This window comes from Canis lupus, chromosome 5, assembly GCF_048164855.1.
Source record: "Canis lupus baileyi chromosome 5, mCanLup2.hap1, whole genome shotgun sequence".
In the NCBI taxonomy this organism is placed as follows: domain Eukaryota; kingdom Metazoa; phylum Chordata; class Mammalia; order Carnivora; family Canidae; genus Canis; species Canis lupus.
Window position 1 is genome coordinate 61446694 of NC_132842.1, and position 22319 is coordinate 61469012.

Sequence of the window (22319 nt, forward strand, 5' to 3'; positions counted from 1 at the left end):
ACACTGTTTTCTGTTGGGTGGATAAGTGGAGCCTTTTAGGAGCATGAGCAAAAAGTTCAGCGTCTGACCATCTTTCATGTGTGGTCAGAAGCCACAGGCGTCGTGACGGGCAGGATTACTCTGGCATGTTTTCCAATGGCACTGATGACTTGTCACTCCGGAAAGGAAGGGGCTCACCTCGTGGACCACATCGGCCCACCCGCCCCAGCGGACCCCCACCCCTGCCCCAACCACCGCTGCTCCATCATCTCACACAGCCCTGCAGATGTGGCCAAGCAGACCACCTGCCCCCAGGAGAGGGCTCGTGTTCGCTGGGTTTGGGACCATTTCCCAAGGCTCGCTCACACATCAATCGGCAGTGAGCAACGTGTGCCCAGGAGAGTCCAGTCTTCAGAGCTATCATCTCCTACTGACGTTGGCTGGGATGTCAGCAAGGAGACAGGGGTGGGAGGCAGTGAAAATAAGACGTGAACAGCAGTCCAGGCCCCAGGTCCAGGCTCTTGATGTATGGTTATGGGAAACTGTAGCCATCAATTCTGGTGTAGACAGAGCAACTTTTCCTTTAGCCAGGTGTGAGGCATAAGGTGCATTCTATGTCTGGGAAGAGGGATAAATTCACTGGGGAATCACTTCTTTATTAGCCATGCAAATTGGGAACTCTTGCTCTAATAATAATATCATTAGTAGTAATATCAACGCTTACTCTGTGGGCTTCCTATAGGCCAGGCTCTGTTCTAAACACGAAGCTGGTTCCCCTTACAGAAATTTCCAGCAGCCCTTCCACGTAGGTGACATTACTGTTGTATCAGGTTGATCACCTTGATGAGACCTGCTCTGAGCATATGCTACAGGAATGTTCCATACAGTGATTCGCACTGTACGCCTTGCACGCAACTAGTTAGGAGCGGGACTGGGGTCTGATCCCTGGAAGGCCAGCCTCTGAAGCCCATGCTCCAGGCTCCTTCGTTGCATCTCCCTGGTGTGAAAATTAAGACCGGTGAGAGTTAATATTTAGGGCTCGAACTGATGGCAGGGCCCTTGCCTGAAGTTTGGGGATTGCTTTTGGTGCTTAAGTTGTAGGAGCCAAGGAGTTTGTTCGGCTACAGTGGGAGCAACGTGCTCTAACGCAGCAGCGTGGGAATTCGTGATATGAAGGTGTAAATTCAAGTGTTACTTCTGCCTTTTGACTGGCTGTGTGGCCTTGGGGAAATCACTTGATTTCTCTGGGCTTTGGTTTCCTTACCTGTAAAATGGGATAGAATAATTTGGGTCCCAGGGGTGACAGAAAATTGAATGAAATAAAGTACCTAGAAAAACTATAAGAACATCTCAGAAACATTCATGCTGTTACATCATAATGCACCCAGGCCTAACAATGATCCTACCACGAGACCAGCCACAGACCCGCGGGTCTCCCAGGGGATGCTGAAATAAGTAAATATTGTACGACGCTGCGCTTCATATTCAAGGCACCCCCTTCTCTGCTCGCCTTTCCTAACGAGTGCTTGTATGTCCAGGCAGGCACCATGCATGTTGGAGAGAAGGCAGCAGGAGCTTGGACTCTGCCTGTCTCCTCCTTTCCCCCCACCCATTAACCGAGTGAACTGGTACAGTCCCCTTCCCCATTCTCAGCTCTGGCTGCCCCCAGTGTGAGAAGGTGGGGCTGGAGAGGGGCTCCTGCACAGGCCATCCAGCCTTAAACTTTGGCTGCTTTTTTGTGCACAGACTAGCAGCAGGCACCCTTCCTCGGTGCCCTCTGGTTTTGCCATTGTCCCAAAACACCTAAATCAGACTCAGGGTCATGGTCTCATCTTGTTCCTTCCAGTCTTCCTATCTTAGGAAGTGAGATTATCACCCAGGCTTACACCTAGGGGGCCACTCTGACCCACTGTCTCTCTTCTTCCTCATCCAGTCCACCAGCGTTCTGTTCATCTCCATGTCATTTCTCAACTCTGTTCACAGTTTACCATCTCTACTGCATCTTCCTTGGAAATTCTTAAAATAATCATAAACTTACAGAAAAGTTGCAAAAATAGTGCTGAGGGTTATGTATACCCTTCACTCTGCTTCTCCTTATTTTGAACATAGCACAGACCCCCGCGTTTCTATCCTGGACACCTACGTGCTCACTGGTGTCCCTGCTCCATGCTTATCCCTGTGATCCACTCTCTGTGGGACAAACGCATTGCCTTTTCTTTTAATCTCCAAAGACTTCACTGCACACTTTTGCTCTGCATTTTCATTATGAAAGTTATACGTAGTTAATTCAAGCAGGGTAAGATGGCACACAATGGAAAGTAGGTCTCTCTCCCATTCCTGATCTTTCTCCAGAGGCAACTAGTCCTACATTGCATGTTTTCTGCACATGGGCAAGCTTGTGTGGGTGAATAGTTTTAAAAATATCCAGTGTATGATACATGTTTCGTGCTTTGTTTTTTAAAGCTCTATTTAAAAAACAATTTTGGGGGTGCCTGGGTGGCTTAATCGGTTGAGCACCAGACTCTTGATTTCAGCTCAGGTCATGATCTCAGGGTCATGAGATAGAGTCCTGTGTCGGCTCCGTGCTCTGTGGGAGTCTGCTTGAGATTCTCTCTCCTCCCTCAGCCTCTCCTCCTGCTCTTGTGCTCACACTCTTCCTAAAAAATAATAGTAATAATAATATTAATATAATAGTAGTAATAATAATATTATAATATTAATGATATATATTATTATTATTATAATAGAACAGAATACTGTGTCAGAGAGAACTGGGTGGTACTTGAGTGCCTGCAGAATCAGGGAGGACTTCTTGGAAGAGGTGACAATTAGACTTAAATCCCAAATGAAGAAAAGTCAGCCTATTATTTTGGGCTTAAAGAAAAGTTATCAAAATAGTACAAGTTTACATAGACCCTTCCCCCAGCTTCCTCTATGTTAACTGCTTCTAGAGTCACAGTAAGTGATCAAAACTAGGAAATTAACATTAATACAAAACTATCAATGAAACGACAGCCCTCATTCAAATTTGATGAGTTTTTCTCCTGATATTACAACATCAATGTTCCAGGATTCAATTCAAGATACCACATGGCATCTAGGGTTTTTGAGTTTCCTACCGGTGACAATTCCTCAGTCTTTTATGACGTTGGAAGCGCGCTGATCTGGCATCATGTGGAATGTCTATTAGTTTGGATTTGTCTAATGTTTTCTCACGATTGGATTAAGATCATGCAAATTTGAGGCACAGATACTGCATTAGTGATGCTGTGTCCTTCTCAATGTGATATATCAGGGCGTGTGTGGTGTTAACACAATCCTCCCTAATGATATCAAACAAAGGTGTCATGTTTTAACAACATGCCACTTTCCTCCAGTGGCTTCTCATTATACTTCAGAACAAGTCCCAAGTCCTCAGCAAGATCCACCAGGGCCTATATGATAGGCCTGTCTGCCCTTGTCTGGACCCCTGCATGCTACCTTGCTCATACTCAAGACAGCTGGCCTTTTTGTGGTCCAGAAACAAGCTAAGATCTTCCTTCTCTGAGGTCCTTGCATTTGCTAGTTCCTTTGCAAAGTGTTCTTCCTTGAGGCTGACTTTTCTTCATTTGGGATTTGAGTCTAATTGTCACCTCTTCCAAGAAGTCCTCCCTGATTCTGCAGGCACTCAAGTACCACCCAGTTCTCTCTGTCACAGTATTCTGTTCTATTATTTTCACAGATTTATCACAACCCAAAGCACTTCCTTATTTATGTTTTTATTAGCTTGCGCTCTAGGATGTGAGCTTCCAGAGGACCTCTCCCTGGTCGGCCTTGTTCATTTACCTCTACATTCTAGGGATTCTTGGGCTTTGCTGTAAAGGAAGATGTGTTGGACACTGAGCCCAGAGGGTCTGAGAGATTACGAGATTACGGGAGGGCCAGTGGTCAGGGTCCCTCCCCAAAACGGGGCAACATCTTTTCAGGAAGCTGATTGGGACCAACAAAATAATGAAATTGTGATGACTCATATCAGTCACTTAGCTACTTTGCCTGGACTCACAGATGGTGCTACTCAGCAGATGCTCCAGACTGAACTTGGTCTAAGAAACCTTTCGAGTTACTTGGCTTTAAAAACCCCGTACCAGCTCTTTTCCCCAAGGGCTCCATCCTGTAGACCCTCGGCTCTTATGTTGGGTTGGGTCCCCCTGACGTGCCTATCAGTAAGCTCAGCTCAGCCCTCACTAGGTCTCAGAGCTGTGATTTTTCCTTTGTCGATCCCCAGTGCCTGGCATGGAGAATTGCTTCATAAATGTTTGTAGGAAGCAAGAACCAAAGGAAGGGAAGGATAAAAGAAGGATGGGAGGATTGGAGGAAGAGATGGAGGGAGTGAGAAGTTGCCTGGTGCGCTGCGGCTGTAGGAGACCAGAACCTCACCCCAGCCCTTAGCCTAGATGTTGGCTGAGGCCTGAGTCTACAGCAGTTGGACTTTTTTTTTTTCCTTTTTAAAGATTTACTTATTTATTTGTGGGGGGAGGGGCAAAGGGAGAGGAAGAGAGAGTCTTAAGTAGACTCTTTGCTAAGTGCGGGGCCCAACGCATGCTTTGATCTCATGACCCTGAGATCATGACCTCAGCCAAACCAAGGGTTGTATTCTTAACCTGCTGCACCACCCAGGTGCCCCACAATTGAGCTTTTTTAACTGATTAGGCTCCTCAGGTTCTTGCTACGGATCTAAACAACCACATTTACTCCTTTTGGACAAGACTCTGTATACTCTTACGCTTGATTTCTTTATGCAACTAACTCATTTTAAAGTATACAAGTAAGATGCCTATTGTAGGAAAAGCTGGAAGACAAACCAAAGGAAAATGAAATTATCCACAAACCCCCACTCTCACTCTTCTGATGACCATTGTTGTTTATTTTGTGGTCTATTATTCCAGAGTATTTTTCTGTTTGGATGAAATACACTCACATACACATACACGCATTTAACCTAAACAGGACAATATTGTTCATTCTATTTTGTGACCTTCTTTTTTACTCAGTGTTACTCTTTGGACATCTTTCCTTGTCAGTGGATATACATTCTAAATCAACTTTTGTAAAATCTACACACAGTGGTGTTTTTAAAACCACAGCTTATGACTCTTTAGTGAGTAAGAAAATGAATTTAGTGAGTCAAGATCAATATTTAAAATAAACGAGGCAGAAAAGAATAGTACTAGATGGAATAGAAAAATCCTATGTATTGCATTAGGGAAGATAAGAATCTGTATCAAGATTCCGTGTGATCAAACATATTAGTGTATACTGGGTTGTAATAGAATATGTACTCCTTATGTGAATTCTAGTCAAAAGAGTTTGAAAACTCCTACTCTCCATGGGATTTATCAGAATCTATTGAACACATTCCCTATTCTTGAAGATTTTTGTTGTTTGTACATTGAATTTCACATATTTGTCTAATTACTTCCTTAGGATTTCTAATGGAACTGGAGTGGGTCGTAAGATCATATCCATTTTTACTGCGTCTTCCAGAAAGAAAGAGCCAACATCTACTCCTACTAGCTGGGTATGCCTGTTTACTTACACTCTGACCAACACTAGGTTTTATTATCTTTTAATACTTGCCAACTTAAGATTATTAAGGGTAGAAATTATCATGCTTTGCAGTATGCTATTCTACAGGCTCTATGTGAAGTGCATTATTAGAACATTATGTCCTTGGATTTTATTTTCATCTTCTGAAATGAGTGCTATTCTCTCAGCTTTGCAGATGACGAAGCTGAGGCTACCAAAGGTAAAAATCCTGGCAAAGGGAGGATTTGAATTCCTGCCTGGCTGTGATGACAATGTGCACCCTTTACTGTTGTTCTTAGTGGTGCCTTTCATTGTCATGGTTCATTATGTAGTCCATACCCAGAAAGACTGGAATCTTCCATACGTTTATCACATAGAACTATTTAGAAATACCTTCAGATACATTTTGATGATTCTCCAAAGTACTTATGTTGTATCATCTGGGATTCAGAGCCCAGAGTTTGCCCCAGGAGATATATATATATATATATATATATATATATATATATATATATATATATTATATTTATATTTATATTTATATTTATATTTATATTTATATTTATATTTATATATAATATATATATTAAATATGGTTGTGGTGTATTTGCCATGGATGCTTCTGGGTGATATGAGAAGCCACAGTATAAACAAGACAATATCTTTCTGAAGCCTTCATTTAATTGAACAGTTTGAGGGGAAATGTTATTTCTATATTAAATGATCACTGATTTACCATGGAGTATACTATTTTTAAAGTTAAAACACAAAACATCAAAGAAACGTTATCATGCCACAGCAGGTGCACCAGTCAGTATAGGCTCTGTGGTAACAAACAATTACAAAATTTCAGTGGCTTAAAACAACTGATGTTTGTTTCTCTGTGATACAACATGTCTATCACCTGTTACTTGGGGCTCTGCTCTGCTGGATGCTCACACCAGGATCCAGGAGCAGCCCCACTGGGAGTGGCACTTGTCACTATGGGTAAGAAGAAAAGTGTTCTGGGGAGAGATGTCTCATGCCAGCAATTAAATGCTTAGCCCAGAAGTGACTTGTGTGACTTCTGCTTATAACTCTTTGGCCAGGACCAGTCCCATTGTCCCATCTGGCCACAAAGGAGCAGAAAGAGCAATCCTACCATATACTTAAATGTAAAGAGCCAGAAATATTTGGGGAATGGCATAATAGCTACTGTGATTGTTTGGGCTCTACCTTCAGATCCACCCTACTTCTCGAGTCCTCTAGCAATCTTCCAAGGAAGAAAACAGTGTTATTCAATTCAAGATATGGGAAGATAGTATCAGAACTTCTCTATCTACCATTTTAAAAACCCAACAAGGTAGAAAATTTCTTCTCTGTCATGCAGTAGAAGTACAGAAGTAAGCAGTCTGGAACTTGGGTGATGGTCGATAGTGAGCAGGATCTAGAGCTCTTCTACTTCTTGCTCCACTGTCATTATTTTACCCAGTGGTTCAAGGAGGCTACTCAAGCTCCAGCCATTATGTTTTTGTTCAAGCCAGCAGGAAAAAAATATCTACTTAAGTTCTTTAATAGGCTTATTGAGATGTAATTCACATGTTATTCAATTCATGCATCTAAGGTGTATAATTCAGTGGCTTATAATAGAGTCACAGGCATGTACAACCTTTTATCAGCCAGTTTTGTAACACTTTTGTCACCTCAAAAGATATGTTGTAATATAACCCCCTACACCCTCAGCCTCCTGCAGCTCTAGGCAACTGCACACCTATTTTCTGTATCTACAGATTTCCCTATTCTGCGTATTTCATATGAATGGAATAATATAGTATGTGATCTTTCGTGACTGGTTTCTTTCACTTGGGATAATGCTGTCAATGCATGTTGTACCACGTATCAGGACTTCATTACTTTTTGTAGCCAAACACATTCTGTTGTATAGATATACCACATTATGTTTATTCATTCATCAACTGATGGACATTTGGGTTGTTTCCACCTTATGGCTATTCTGAATAACACTTCTGCATACATTCATGTATAAGTTTCTGTGTAAACGGATGTTTTCATTTCTCTTGGGTATATATATACTTAGGAGTAAAATTGCTAAAACATATGGTAACTCTGTATTTTAATCATGTGAAGAACCATCTGACTGCTTTCCAAAGAAGCTACACCGTTTTACACTCCCACCAGCAGTGTATGGAGGCTCCAATTTTCTCACATCCTCACCAACACTTGTTTGTCTGACTTTTTATATAGCCTCCTCATGGGTACGGAGTGGTATTTCACTGAGGTTTTGATTTGTATTTATTTGATGACTAATGATGCAGTTTTTCATGTACTTATTAGCCATTTGTATAGTAGTTTTTGGAGTAATGTTTGCTCATCTCTTTTACCCATTTAAAAAAATTGGGTTATTTTTCATTGTGAGTCTTTATATATTTGTCTTTACACATCCTAGATACAAGTCCCTTATCAGATGTAGAATTTGCAAATATTTTCTTCTGTTCCGTGGGTTGTCTTTTTGCTTTCTTGATGGTATTCATTGAAGCATAAATCATAATTTTGCTGAATTTTGATTTATTTATTTTCTCTCTTTTGTTGCTCATGCTTTAGGTGTCATATCTAAGAATTTTTTTTTGCCAAGCGCAAGGTCATGAAGTTTTACTCCTATTTTCTTCTATGAGTTTTATGGATTTAGTTTTCACATTTAGGTCTTTGATCCATTTTGAGTTTTTTTTTTTTTTAATCTAGTGAAGCAGGGATCTAATTTTATTCTTTGGCTTATGGCTAACCAGTTGTCCCAGCACCAGTTTTGAAAAGACTATTATTTCCCCATTGGATGGTCTTGACATCCTTTCTGAAAATCAGCAGGGTTACAAGATACAAGATGAGTCTACCAAAATCAATTACATTGGATACACTCACAGTGAACAATCTAAAAAGGAAATTGAGAAAACTCTTCAACTTACAATAGCAACAAAAAGAATAAAACACTTAGGAATAAATTAAGTGAAATAATAAAATAGATTAAAATTCATTAATTTAATAAATAATGAAAATAATGTAAGTGAAAACTTTATGAAACTACAAACATTGTTGAAAGAAATAAAATAAAGTCTAAATAACTGGAAAAATATCCCATGTGCATAGGTTGTAGGACTTAACATTGTTAAAATGTTTATATCCCCCAAATTGGTCTACAAATTTATTGTAATCCCTTTTAGAATCCCAGCTGACTTCTTTTTAGTAATTGACAAGTTGGTTTAAAAATTCATTAGGAATTGCAAGAGACCCCAAATAGCCAAAATAATCTTTTGAAAAAGCAAACTAGGAAGACTTATGCTTCCAGATTTTAAAACTTACTATAAAACAATGGTAATCAAGACAGTTGGTATTGGCACAAGGAGAGACATACAAATTGTTGGAATAGGGTCGAGTCTCTAAATAAATCTACTTTTAAATAAAAAACTCAGGAAATGAAGCTTTAATAGTCTTTAAAGTTATAGATTGGCACTAGTTTCTACTTTCTGTCCTATGTCACAAAGATTGTATGTCCTATGAATTCTACAAGGTTTTCTGAGGAGAAGAGTGGATGGACAGCTTCTCTCGTATTCATTTTTTTTCTTTCGGTACATTTTGAGGAGTTGTACTTTCCACATAGTAATTTAATTGGATTTATAGATAATCTTACCTTGCTTAATGAAATAAGCCTTTTAAAAAAAGGACAAGTGGCTGAAGAAGATTCCATGAAGACACCAGTTAAACTTTATAATAATAATGCCAGTAGAAGTGAAGAAGAGTATGGTGGGGCTGTCACTCCCTCTCTTCACATGGTTCTTTGACCAGCCATAGTATGAGATAAAAACGACGGTTATCTATTAAGATCTGAAAGAACTTGATTAAAAACAATTGAAATTTACAAAAAAGATAATTAGAAACAACATCCCTCCTGTTGACACAATAATAGCTATATAAGACACAATAATAGCTAATATAGGATATTAGCTAATGACAGTATGATGCCCTCACAATTAGAAAAATGTTAAAAATAACTGCTCATTTTATCTTCATCTCATCATTTCAAAAATTCATTTTTTGTATATGTGCATTCATAAAAATCCATTCCTTTACTCAACAAATCATTGATCTAGAGCCCCTGGGGTGTGGTAATAAACAATGCAATTATGTTGCTCTCATGGAGCTGACATTCTCATGGAGAGAGGCTGACAATGAAGAAAAAGCATATAGAATGTATTGTTCATTATACATATTTGTTCAGATGTATGTGTATGTGTGTGCATGAGTGCAATTTTTTCTCTTTGTGGTTCGTGATCATTAAAATTTGGTAACCACAGGTCTAGATATTCAAACATGCTCTTTTGTTATGAATGATGCCTCAAAGGAAAAATTTGAGAGGTACTAACATTGAACCTAATTCCAGAATAATGATAGCTCAACATCCTTTCCTGAGGCTTCCTTCTGTCTACCTTCCTTCTCTTGTGTTATCTTGAACAAAATAAAATTCTAAGAACCAGCATTTTGATTGTTTTGGTATAAGTATTAGCTATATATAAATGTATAAAAGAAACTACTATGAACTTAGCCACTTAAAACAATAGATATCTATCTTCTCCCAGTGTCCATAGGTCAGGAATCCAGGTACAGCTTAGCGAGGTCTGCTGTTCTGGGGTTGAATCAAGGGGTTGGCCAAACTGGGGTTTCATCAGAAGCCTTGACTGGGGAAGGATGCTTTTCCAAGCTCACCTGATCATTGGCAGAATTCAGGGCCTGGGGGCTGCTGGATCTTAGTTTACTAGGGTCTTAAGGTCTTCGTTTCTAACCAGCTGTTGGCCACAGCCTGCTTTCAGTCCTTTGCCATATGGGTCTCTCCAACATGGAGGCTTCCTTCAGCAACACGTGCAAGCTTGGAAAACAAGAGGGAACATTCACTAAAAAAACGGAATCCATATTTTTCTATATCCTAACCATGAAGTGCCATCCCATCGCCTGTGCCATGTTTTTCTTTTCCTTGCTTTTATAAATTAAACTTTCATCATCTGGCTTTACTCATATATGGGATATAAGAAATAGTGTAAGGGACCATAAGGGAAGGAGGGGAAACTGAGTGGGGGAAAATCAGAGAGGAAGACCAACCATGAGAGACTCTTAACTCTGGGAAACACACTGAGGGTCACTGGAGGGGGTGGGGGATGGGGTAACTGCGTGATGGGCATCAAGGAGGGCATGTGATGTGATGAGCCCAGGGGTTATAGGCAACTGATGAATTATTGAATACTACATCTGAAACTAATGATGTATTATGTGCTGGCAAATTGAATTTAAATTTTAAAAAAAAGAAAAAATAGTGTAGTGTCAAAATGAAAACAAATAAATTGAACTTTTGATTTTGAGAAAGTTGTAGGTCCACATGTAGTGGTAGGAAATAATACTAAGAGATCCCATGTACCCTTTACCCAGTTTCCCCCAAAGGCAGCATCTTGCAATATCACAACTAGGATACTGACAGTGATACAGTCCAAATACCCAACATTTCCATAATCATGAGGGTTCCTCATGTTGCCTCCAGTAGCCACATCTAATTCCCTCCTTTCCCCACCCTCTCTTTAGCCCCTGGCAACCATGCATCTGCTCTACATCTCCATGGAGATTACATAAACGTAATCATATGGTATATACATACCTTGTAAAATCTCCTTCTTCCCTCAGGCTTTGTCAGGAATCAGAAATAAATCTGTAGATAAGGTTCCTAAATGGACCCAATGACACAATTTCTGTGTCACATTCGTCTGATTTTCTTTTCACCATCAAATTACTCCTTTAAGTAGTCAATATTTTCATTTATAGAAATGGATTGAAACTCACTGCATTCGATTGGGTTCCCCAGAAACAGACTCTCAGGTGGAGGTTTGTCCATTGGAGCTTGGCCCCAGAGAATACACCTAATGAAGAAGTGAGGAAGGCAGGACTGGGCGAAAGAGAAGAAGAAGGAGAAGCTGTCCCACAGCATTGCTGCCCCTGAGGTCTCGGCTCACTTATGGAGAGCCCTGAAACCAGATGGCACTTCAGAGTGGTGCCAAAGGGAGGCTGGACCCATATCTCTCCATTCCAGCTCCTTTGATTCTTCATGTACATTTTAGACTCAACTTGTAGGTTCCTACAAAGAATCTTGCTGGGGCTTTTATTTGAGTTGTATTTAATCCATAAATTTATTTGGTAGGAACTGACACACTGAAAATATTGAATCTTCCAATCATGAAACATGGCCTATCTGTATTTATTTAGGTCTTCTTTGATTTCTTTCATCAGTGTTTTACAGTTTTCAGCATACTGATCTTTGCCTTTGCCGTATCCTATTGGTTAGAAGCAAAGAGATGGTTTCTCCCACATTTCAAGGGGAGGGGACCAGACCAGGGGACGGACACCAGCAGGAGATCATTGTGGAAGAGCTGTAATCCACCTTCTATCACCTCACAACCTCCTGGCTAAGAGGGTTCTGGTATTCATGAGCCCCTGGGTTCTAGGGATAAGCTACTCAGAAGTGGTTCAGAAGAGAGAAGAGTGTTTGTTGTGGTCCTGAGCGGTCCCTCTCAGCATTCCTTCACACGATTTCTGCACATCCTCGGTGCTCTCCTGCTCTTGCCCATGCTGAGCCTCCAGCCTGCGGCTAGATCACTCCCTTTCTCCATTTATCAAAACTCTGACAGCCTTGTGATCCCAGGCTCAAAGACCACCACTTCCAGAAAGGATTCCTTGAGTCCCTGGGAGAATCAAGCTCCCCTCCTACCCTGCACAGGACACTTCATCCTGCCTACTTGTGTAGTTATTCTTGTACAAATTAGGTACATTCTTTCTGTTGTGACAGTAGTGGGTTCAAGCCAAAAGGCTTACTGGCTCATAAAATGGAACAGTCCAGGGGTAGTCTGACTTCAGGTACAGTCGGACTGGAGCAGTGATGTCAGGATCCAGTCTCTTGTATCATCTTCTTCACCACCTCTTTGATTATCCTTTTCCCCAAGCTCCAGGGGCAGCAAGGTGCTTCCCGTGGTTCCAGACAGAGGACAATGAGGCCTAACTCCACTACAAGACAGTGTTCCTTTCACCCCACAGAGGGTCCTTGCTTGTGGCTCACGGCTCTGACTGGACCATATGTCCATCTCCGAACTCATCATCGTGGAGGCCAGGTGGCATGGCACGTGTCAAGGTGAGGCTGGTTGCCCTGAGGAAATCCAGGACATTGGACCAGAAGAAGGAGGAAGGTATTGAGCTAGCTGAAGCTCCACCGTGTCCAGGTCTATTCCCCCCACGGCCTGTGAGATCCCTGAGAGCTAGAATGGTGGCCTTTCCTTTTCTGTATTCCAGCACCTGGCCCAGGACCTAACACATACTAAACGCTGAGTCGCTGTTTGTTGAATGACTAGATGAGCGTGTGGCTGAATGGAACAGGAATCAGCACACATTGTCTAAAGGGCCAGATAACCAATATTTCTGGCTTCGCAGCTCTTGATGTGGTGGCAGAAAACGGCCACAGGCAATACAAGCAGATGGATGTGGCTGTGTTCTAATAAAACTTTATGCGCACTGAAATCTGGGCATCACGTAAACTTCACGTGTCACCAACTATGCCACACTCACCAGGGTGCAAAAGGAGGCGGCACAAGCTTGAGTTTGCTGCCTCCTGGCAGAGAGTACTGCTGGTCAGGAGGCTGCAAAATAACCCACCTCGAGTGTCACATCATCCATCAGTTCCACACCAAGCCGACTTTGTGCGGGGCCTGTTGTTGTGCCATAAACATGTGAAAAGGTAACATTTAATTTAGGTCCAGCATCTGGAGCCCGCAGAGCCCTCATCGGGCTGTATTTACATTTCTGCGTTCCACACCAGTGCCTCTAAAATTGTTAAACCGTGTCGTCGTTGCGGCTTTATTAAACCTGCACGTTGCAGCCAAGCTTGACGAAGGCAGGAGCAGAGTTTCGGCGGGTCCAGCGGATTTGCCGGGCGGGATCCTGCTCCCTCCCAGGCGCTGCAGGAAGCCGAGGCTGTCCCGGCCCCCGGGCCCTGGAGCAGGCTCCCGGCGCCCACCAATTGTGTCTCTAATCAACTGCCTCTAAGCAGGTGAGCATTTATCTCAGTCAGTTACCCCTTATAATTACTGTATTGAACCTAGTTGTCTATAAAATGAATGGTTTGTTCAGACACTTTACCCAAAGAGTTCATTAGGGGTTAAACAAAATGCAATCCCATTTGCAAAGAGTATAATAAATTGTTTCATCTGTGAATTTAGCTGTTCTCCCTAATGCAGACATGGGTGTTACAGTGGCTTTCCCTTGATAGGGTTATGGGTTAATGAAATGCCTTTTCTGTTGCTTATTTTCCTCTCTTCTGTGCTGAGTGATAAGTAGCTAACCAACGAAGCTTGTAATTACAATCTTACAGAAACCGGGCCGATCTGTATATAAATCTCACCATCCAATTACAAGATGTAATAATTTTGCACTCAAGCTGGTAATGAGGTCTAATACTCGTGCATGCGATAATCCCCTCTGGATGCTGGCTTGATCAGATGTTGGCTTTGTAATTAGACGGGCAGAAAATCATTATTTCATGTTCAGGAAAAAATTAGGTTGGTGGGAAGTTAATTTTCTCACCGCTCTCTGAAGCGTAGACAAGAATTTAATGATTTAATCATGATTGTTAGCTCTTTTGCAATCAATTTGTAATGATTGTGTAGCAACTCTCTTCAAGGGAAGCTGCTTTGGAGAGGAGTTTGCAAACAGCCCCGTCCAGGGGGGCTGGCCTTCAAGGGACACGTGACAGCAAGCCCATTAAAGCTGTCTCCAGCGTGACTGACACGTGGGGAGCCCCAGCCTTCAGGTTTCCAGCACTCTCCTTCCAGCAGGGTCTCAGCGCTTCAGACTTCCAGCGCCCCTGACTGTGCTCAAGGAAGGGGATGCTTAGCTGCCCAAGCCTGGAGAATAATTTTGCTGGTGTCACGCGCTGTAGATGTCTGCTTACAAACTCAAGTGCCTGAGATATAGCATAACCCCGTCACTTTCTTTACATTTACTTAATTTGAACTCGGAGACTCGGGCTCTGAGTTTGGTGGGACCTGTAACTTCAGATCAGGTGGGCTCTGCCCCACCTCCCGAGAGGAGTGGACGCCCAGGACCTCCGCAGCCAAAGCCCCTCCTGTCTCCTCCTGCACAGTCCCCTCTGGGTGCAGGGCCCCAGCTCCCCTTCCACACGTGAGACATAAGAACCTTTGAGGAAGCCAGGAATCATGGAACTAGGGTCCAGCCTCTCCTGGAGCTCTGCTGAGATTGGAGCAGGTCCTGGCTTAGATGAGTCTTCACAAACCCCCTCCCCGAGCTCCCTGCTTCTCATGCTAAGGCTCCTCTTGGCCCCCCAGCCTGCTCCAGCAACAGCACACCATCTCTTCAATGGCTTTCCTCTCCCAAATGATCAGAAGAGCCTTTAACTTCAGGCGGCTTCAGTCTGCAGCCCTGCTAAAACTCCAGAGGCCAAGAATTACAAAGCCCGCCCACCTGCTTGAAGGGGAAGATAGAGGGAGAACAGACTCTAATTAATATTTCAATAAATTATCCTCCCATATTGACTCAGACTTCCTCCTGTGTGTTCACCCGACGATTTACTTTCTGAGTGAACCAAACACATTTTCTCTCCCGATATTGGGGAATCTGATTATCACTTGCAGGTATCTGGTTGGTCATCCACATCCTTCTAGAAGTTTATATTCAGCTCTAGCTGGATGCATAAGACAGAGCAAAGGATATCCTGTGTGTATGGCGGGGCGGAGGGAGGTGAAAAACAGTGTTAACATTTATGAATGCATTTTACTGAATTTCAGTGACTCTGTCAATTGTGAAATGCATCATTATTTTATATGCTAAGAAAGTAAAAAGTCGCCATCTAAAAGTATCATACTGCTTCTTTAATCACTTAGAATTTGTATTTCATACGTAATGAGAGAACTCTTTCACACTTACATAAACATAGATTTTTATCAGAGATCATTCATTTGTACACTTTAAAAAGAAGACGTTAAGTGAAATAAATTGGTGAAGATATTCCTTAGTCATCTTCATATTCAGAGAACAGATTTTCTGAGCTCTGAGTCATCGACGTCTGTGTTTTCTCAAAAGAATCCTGCACTACTGTCTTCAGAATTTTCCTTCTAAGAAATGACCTCCTTGTGCAAATTTTGACACTTACATGCAGGTAACACCAGTGATGTCATGATTGCTCCCGGCCAACATGCTCCCAATATCAATGATGTGAGGGGAAAAAAAAACGTGCATCTCAAAACTGATGGAGTCCAAGAAGTATCTGGCCTTGAACCAAAGGACATTTTTTTCAGCCAGGGCAGGTGGGTTGAAGACAGAGAGAGCTTGAGTCAGGCTGTGATGTGAGGAAAAGGAAGCTCAGGTCCAGCTAGCATGTTCTCAATGTAATTACATGAGAGGTGAGCTGAGTTCCAGGTTCCAGAAGCTGGGAGCCCCTCTAGCGCCTCCCTAGGGGATGGGGAAGATGGCTGGGGGGGGGGCCCTAGAGTTGAGTGCAAGCAAGGCAATTGGGGCACGAGAGAGGGGCCCTTCAAAATGCTTTACTAGAGTTTCCACTCCAGGCAGGTGGAATTTTTGGCTACACCATGCTCATTCCCACTACCAGGCTCCCTACCCATGCTATTTATCCCACTTGGAATCCTTGTATATCACCTCTCTTTCTCCGAGCACTGCCAGGGTGTCTTACATCATCATTAGGGAGTGACTTGGCTAGAGGCACTGTCCCTTATGAAAATACAGCTTCCGTGAGAGGCTTTTCAGCTTGCATGCCACTGGCTCTCACTCTCAGTGCCCTGTTGCTATGCACTTGTCTTGTGTTTCCTTGTTCTTATGTGTTCCCTCTCACCATAGGGCCTTTGCACATGCTTGTCCTACTGCTCAAAGGTCTCTTTCCTTGCTCATCCTTCAGGTCTTGGCTCAAGCTTTGTCAGGGAAGTTTTCCCTATAGCCTGAGCAGATTATCCCTTCCACTCATGGAAGACACTATGCCATGTGTCTCTTCCTGCACAACACTGGTCATGGTTGCAACTTCCGTTCCTTCATGTGATTACCTGACAAAAATCTGTATCTCCCACTAGAGTGTTAGTTCCTACAGGGCAGGGGCTTTGTCTGCCAACACAATGTCTGCACATGGTTAAGTGCTGTCTCTCACCCTCTATCTTCATGAATGAACGGATCGTTTATAGATGAATGAATAAATTAGAGCATGGATGATAAACATAAGAGGCAATTCTGGTTGCAGCAGGAAGTACAGCAGCCCCTGCTGAGAGTGTAGTTGCTCTCCGACCAGGCAAGGTGGGTAATTGTGAACCTTTCACGTGACCCTTGCCATGGACCATAGAGAGCCCAGTGAACCCTTGGACAATCATACTGAATGGTGTTGATTTGAATTATCCCTCCTCTTTCTTCCATTGCCGTCTAAATTCTAGTCACAGGGCATTTAATCTCTGAAAAACTGCCTCGCCGGGGCACCTGGGCAGCTCAGTTGGTTAAGCATCCAACTCTTGATTTCAGCATGGGTCGTGATCTCAGGGTCGTGGGATCGAGCCCCGAGTCGGGCTCCGTGCTTAGCAGTCTACTTCTCTCCCTCTCCCGCTACCCCTCCCTGCGCTCATTCTCTCTCTCTCTCCCTTCCTCCCTCACTCCCTCCCTCAAATAAATAAATAAATCTTGAAAGAAAAAACTGCCACCCCTACTCTACCATCTGCCTTGAGGCCCCATGATCATATTCTATCTGATTTTATCTCCTGATGACTCCAAGGTCATTCATCTGGACTCTGCAGCTGAAGCCCCAAGAAGGCAGGGAGGGTGGCCCCCTTCTCCTGCAGCCAGCCTGGGACCAAACACCGACTAGATGTGTATGCTGTCCTCAGAGGTGGGGCACCAGCCTCCCAGCAATGCCCTATGTCTTTTCTCTGGGCTTCAGTTTTCTCTCCAATTCTTGATTTAGTTTTTCTTCTTTTCTCTTTTTTACAATTGTAGTAAAATCTACACAACATGAAATGTACCATCTTAATCACTTCTAAGTGTGGTTCTGTGGCATTGAAGCACATTGTGACCAGTGAGCACCTGTCACCACATTCCATTCACAGAACACTTTTCCTCTTGCAAAACTGAAAATCTGTCCCCATTAAATAGTAACTTTCCCATTCCCTGCTTTTCCAGCCCCCTAACACCCACTGTTCCACTTTCAATGTCTTTGACTACTCTAAGAACCTCATGTGAGTGGGATTATATAGTATTCATCTTTTTGTGCTGGCTTATTTCACTCTGTGTAGTGTCCTCAAAGTCCACCCATGCTGTAGCAGGTGTCAGAATTTCCTGTCTTCTTAAGAGGGGGGTTGAACCTTATTTTCAGAGAAAGCAGATCCTCCTGAAGCATGATGAGAGCTGTGCCAGTTCTCTTCACCTGCAGAAGTGTGTTCCAGATAAAGAGAAATGGTCTGGGGATGTAGAGACATCCTCGCTCTGTTGAAATCCAAGTTTATCTCTATTTTGACTTAATTGTGGTTGTTTTAGGTAGATTTTAATGGAGACAAGTAGAGAAAAATGACTATTTTTTTGCTAGAAGTCTGTGCTCATATAAAATGTCATTGTTATTATACCATGTAGCTATGATTATAAAACTATAAAACAATTATGCTGACTTTTCAAAGCTTGTAAAACTGAAAACAAAGTATAAGGAGGAAGTCTATCTTCCTATCCCCCAGAGGGAGCTCTGATAACATCTGGGTACTTTTCCGGGCCAGGTAGGATCCCAGGACAGGGCAACAGGGGGACTGGGTGCACAAGTGGGGTTCTGTTAGTTTCTTGTGGCAAGGGGGAAATGTGTCCTGCTATGCCTTTTCTGTGTAGCAAATAAGAATAATTTAGAGTATGAAAAAGAACAGGACCATGCCAGGCACCATGTGAATCTTTCTACATACATGAAATAAGCTAATCCCCACAATGATCCAATGAAATGGACCCTATTACTATCGTTTCTGTGTTATAGATGAGGGGACTGAGGCTCAGAGTGGTACAGTGACAGGCACAGCTGGGAAGTGGCAGCAGGGGGTTGTGGAAGCAGAATCCATGCTCTTAATTATCCCCTGCCTGGCCTCCAAAGCCCTCAGCAGAGCATTTTGTCCATAGAAGGTGCTGACGCATTATTTGCTGAATTTCACTGAAAGTTAAATTCCTTCCTCACCAGGAAGTGTGGGAAGTGGAGTTTCTTTTTGTTCAAGAATGAATATTATACCACACATCCATTAGGGTGGCTACTATTAAAATAAGCAGGGGTGCCTGGGTGGCTCAGTCGGTCAGGTATCTGCCTGCCTTCAGCTCAGGTCATGATCCTGGGTCCTGGGATTGAGCCCCATGTCGGGCTCCCTGCTAAGTAGGAATCTTGCCTCTCCCTCTGCTCCTCTCTACCACCACTACCCCTCTTTGTGCTCTCTCTTTCAAAGAAATAAATGAATAAAATCTTTTTTAAAAAGCCTAAGCAAACAAAAACCCAGGAAATAAGTATTGGCAAGGATGTGGAGAAGCTGGAACCCTTGGACATGGTTGGTGGGCATGTAACACGGTACAGCTGCTGCAGAGAACAGTCTAGTGTTTCCTCGAAAAAATTAAACATAGAATTATCATAAGACTGAGCAGTTCCACTTCTGGGGAGATATACAAAAGAATTGAAAGCAGGGTCTCAATGAGAAATTTGTACATGCACATTTATAGTAGCACAGCATGTTTATAGTAGCTCTCAACAGCCAAATGGTAAAAGCTACCCAAGTGTCCATCGATGGATAGATGGATAAGCAAAATGTGATCTAAAGATTAAAATCAGATGGAGGGAAAGAAATCCAAGCAAAAGTTGATGAAGAGCTTATACTACCAGGAGAATTGCTCAACGCAACAGAGGGAGAGTTGGAGAAATGGGCCTCCATAGACTCAAAGGATTTATATGCAATATGGTCTTTATACAAAAGGAACTCAGAGTCTTGATAAAAAGCAAGCTAGCAAAACTCAGGCAAGAAATGGAGAGAAAGCAGAAGCTTTATAGAGTAGAATACACCACTGAGAGCAACAACCACCAAAAAATACCCATGAGCAAAAATTCAGACAGGGAGGTGGTGAGCAAATGGGTCAGAGAAAACTATAACACTGAAATGGAAGAGAATCCTAAGTATAAATATCAAAATGATGGGGGGGGGGTTGAGAAACATGGAAGACAAAGGAGGTCAAATGTACACATCTCATCACCTGGTGTGGTGTGGAGGGTATTGGGGAAGAGGCTCAAGCCAGTAGGAACATGGCCAGGTGTGCCTCCAACTTCTCCACTGCAGTTTGCAATTCATGAGGCAATAATGTTTATGATGCTCTCGTAGGAAAAAAATAAGACCCTCAGCCAAACCACCACTCAGGTATAAAGACAACACACTCTCAAGCATGCAAGAACTTAGTTATAAAGGACCTAGGGATCCTTCCTGAAAGAGGGAGAGAGAGAGAGAGAGAGAAAGAGAGAGAGAGGGGAAAGAAGGAAGGAAGGAAGGAAGGAAGGAAGGAAGGAAGGAAGGAAGGAAGGAAGGAAGGAAGAAGGAAAGAAAGATTAAATAAATCTAGCCAATTTAGGGATGCATCAAAGTAAAGAATTCTGGAATGAGTAGTGGAGAGGACCCAAGTGGGGCTATTTTTCCCATTTTGATACATAAACTCATAAACTCAAACTGAAGAATTTAGGGATTATGGACACAGAAGAGACTGTGCATGTTGTTGACCTAAACTATAAAACTAATGATGACCAAAGGGAAAAGATTAGTGTTATATCAGCATGCCAGGGCTGCTGTAAAAAGGACCCCAGACTGGGGCGGGTGGGGGGGTAGAAATGTCTTTCCTCACAGCTCTGAAAGCTGAAAGCTTGAGATCAAGCTTTGGCGGGGTTGGTGCTCCCTGAAGGCGTCTAGTGGTTTGCCAGGAGTCCCCGGTGTCCCCGATCTCCGCCCTCAGTCTCATCCTTGTGTGTGCACCTGTCTCTATGTCCAGGTTTCTTTCCCTTTTCCTAAGGATACCAGTCCTCCTGGGTTAGGGCCCACTCTGCTGACTTCACTTTAACTAGATTTCCTTTGGGAAGTCCTAAAGGTTACTTCCAAATAACCTCAGATTCTGAGATACTTGATGGTGAGGTTTTCAACCTGTGAGCTTTGGAGGACAGGATTCAAACCATAATAAGTAAATGGGTGGAGACTTGAGAGGAAGGACAGATGTGTAGCAGTAAAGTTGAAGTTGTGTAGCTTACCAAAACGAATAACTCCAAACTCTTCATCTTTTTGTGATCTTTGTTATCTTAACTTTACATAGGTCTTGTAGTAAATAAACATGTAGCTGGAAGCTCAGCAACAGCTTTTGGTTTATTTCCTTTTTTTCAGTTAAATTCAATTAAAATTGATTTCTTTTCATTAAACACATTAATTCAAAAACGTTTTAAATCCAAAGCTAGGAAACAGATCCACAAGAGATAGCTCCAGCACAACCTGAGAGGTGTTACACTAGAGCGGTGGGCGTCCAGTCCACCAGTCCAACCCTGGGTGGGACTTGGGGGGCGTGTAACAATGTCTGGAAACATTTCTGACTGGCATGACGTGGGGAATGGGTGCTCCTGGCATCTAGCTGGTAGAGACAAGGGATGCTGAAAACATCTTATGGTGCAGCTTGTAAGCTTCTCCCCTCTTCCCACAAAGCATTATCCGGTCCAAAAAATGTCAAATGGCTGAACACCTCCCAGGATTCACTCACAGGCGACAACTTGGCTGTGCTATGTCTCTCAAAAGAATTTATAGTTGAAAAGGCCTCCTCAAATAGGGTGCTGCTCATCCTAAAGGAGTCATTTGTAATGGGGACATTGTAGGCACCGTATCAAGCAAAGAGGGGAGAATGCTTGGGGCAGGGAGAATTTTCTGGGTGGCTCTCCACATTACCAGTGGGCAAACCACAGGCCTCAAGTTCTCATGCAACTGCTCTTTGTGGGCAACCTTGACCAAGAGAACCCTAGCTCTCATGGGCTGCCCCCAAACTCAAACTCAGGCAGCCTCTGTTCCCGGAGGCTCCTGCTTGCTCACCTCATCCTAGGAAGTCTCCCCCTTCCTTGGGGACTTGGCTCCAAGTCCCCTCGCCTGGAACGGCCCCCACTTGGCCATCTTTCTTGAGTGCCTTTGAAGATCTCCGGCTTCTCCGGTCCGGAAGGCGCACGCGGGGTCAGGCATCTGAGCCCGCTAATCGCTCTGTCCTGCCAGGGCCCGAGTGCCACGAAGCCTCTTTTCATGCCTATTTAAAGCCTCCGAGGGGCTTTCAAGTGCTCTCTGATAAATCACGGTAAGTGTTATTCCGGCCACTCCAGCGCCGTACCTGCTGGAGCCCTCCCCGGCGGCGGGCAGCTGCTCCCCATCACTGCATCTCACTGGCGACAATAATTCATTCCACTCGAGCTGACGAGCTTAGCTCCCATTTATTTGCACATTATGAGCTGTGTCACTCCACTTACCCTCTCGACAGTAAATGGTTTGAAAAATGCAACTGTAACAAATATTCCAGAGAAGAGGGGAGGGGGTGGGAAGGAGGGGAAGCCAACCTCTGAGTTCAGAGTCCAAAAAGCCCCAGGTAATGAATAAATAATGCTCTTGAATTATCTCAATCAGCGACAGCATCGGGGA

At 43.2% G+C, this 22319-nt stretch overlaps 2 long non-coding RNA genes across 3 annotated transcripts; one reads left to right on the plus strand and one right to left on the minus strand.

The window, feature by feature from the left end:
• The first annotated feature begins 1373 nt into the window (after window positions 1–1373).
• Window positions 1374–13660, plus strand: LOC140633012 (uncharacterized). The gene is made up of 3 exons (XR_012030641.1): window positions 1374–1434; window positions 5443–5536; window positions 12661–13660. It is a non-coding gene; the product is annotated as an uncharacterized lncRNA (long non-coding RNA).
• Window positions 2421–21895, minus strand: LOC140633011 (uncharacterized). 2 transcript variants are annotated; one of them, XR_012030640.1, is made up of 4 exons: window positions 21729–21895; window positions 10297–10456; window positions 9224–9417; window positions 2421–2636 (listed from the first exon to the last, which is right to left on the minus strand). It is a non-coding gene; the product is annotated as an uncharacterized lncRNA (long non-coding RNA). The 2 variants fall into 2 exon arrangements; XR_012030639.1 differs by having other exon boundaries at window positions 9224–9426.
• Between the last annotated feature and the right edge of the window lie 424 nt (window positions 21896–22319).